Below are 1,385 nucleotides of genomic sequence, written 5' to 3'. Positions count from 1 at the left end.
TGTCCTCCACTACTGTCCCAAAAAAAAAATATCGTCCTCCACTACTGTGCCACAAAAAAAAAATATTGTCCTCCACTACTGTCCCAAAAAAAAAAATATTGTCCTCCACTACTGTGCCACAAAAAAAAAAATATCGTCCTCCACTACTGTGCCACAAAAAAAAAAATATCGTCCTCCACTACTGTGCCACAAAAAAAAAAATATTGTCCTCCACTACTGTGCCACAAAAAAAAAAATATCGTCCTCCACTACTGTGCCACAAAAAAAAAAATATCGTCCTCCACTACTGTGCCACAAAAAAAAAAATATCGTCCTCCACTACTGTGCCACAAAAAAAAAAATATCGTCCTCCACTACTGTGCCACAAAAAAAAAAATATCGTCCTCCACTACTGTCCCAAAAAAAAAAATATCGTCCTCCACTACTGTGCCACAAAAAAAAAAATATTGTCCTCCACTACTGTCCCAAAAAAAAAAATATTGTCCTCCACTACTGTCCCAAAAAAAAAAGAAAATGCAGCCGATAGAGAACAACACACGATGCGGTCACAGTACACACCACACCTTTAAAACTACTGAGAGCGACTCGTAGGCCAATTCAAAGAAAAAAATTTGTCAATCGTCTTTTGTTTCATATAATCCCCGCGACCTTTGGTAAATAGCAATGCTGCTGTCATTCACTATTCCAGGCAAAGAAACAATCAACAAAATACCTGAAACAGGGTTTTTTGAACCCATAACATTTGAGTACTGGGGTTATAACGGCGTTTTGTGCGTGTGGCTGCCAAATGAGTAAAGTACGGCACTTGCCTCCCTCTTACGCCGTGTATTTCTGCGGACAAATATCATTCGATCAAAAAACGACACGAAAATTAAGAAACATGTTATTTGACAAAAACCAACAACACAAGAACAAATACTCTATCATCTTACATTGCTCCTTTTTGACACATGTCGTCTATAGAATCCTAATAATAATGATAATAATAACAATAATTGTTGTGTAGCCAAAGACAGAAAAACAATAAAAAATCAAACAAACATTTTTCTCGCCAAAACACAAGCAACAGCATCAAAAAACAAGTAAACATCCAAAAACAACGGAAACAAAAGAAAAGAAAAACAGTCTACACAAATGTGCAATATGCCATGTCTTTTTTTCTACAAGTCATTCATTCGTCTTCCAAGACTGCCGCTCAGCCGTGCTGCCGTCGCGCTGCACTGAAATGAGTGGCCACCGCCGCAAAAATAAACAAAAACAGAACAAAGTCAATAGAAAAACAAAACAAATAAAAGTGCAAAAAAAATAAAGGACACGGAACGTAGGGGAACAGTATAAAACTGGAAGGGGAAAACTGGGAAACAGGTGCACAAGGGTACAGGGAA

At 37.5% G+C, this 1,385-nt stretch overlaps 2 annotated features.

The window, feature by feature from the left end:
* Positions 1-1,385: a sequence feature (haploid, non-Esmeraldo-like haplotype).
* Positions 969-996: a microsatellite.

This window comes from Trypanosoma cruzi, genomic scaffold (genome assembly GCF_000209065.1).
Source record: "Trypanosoma cruzi strain CL Brener 1047053516283 genomic scaffold, whole genome shotgun sequence".
In the NCBI taxonomy this organism is placed as follows: domain Eukaryota; phylum Euglenozoa; class Kinetoplastea; order Trypanosomatida; family Trypanosomatidae; genus Trypanosoma; species Trypanosoma cruzi.
Note: the sequence above shows the minus strand (reverse complement) of the source record. Positions and strands in the feature narration are given on the sequence as shown.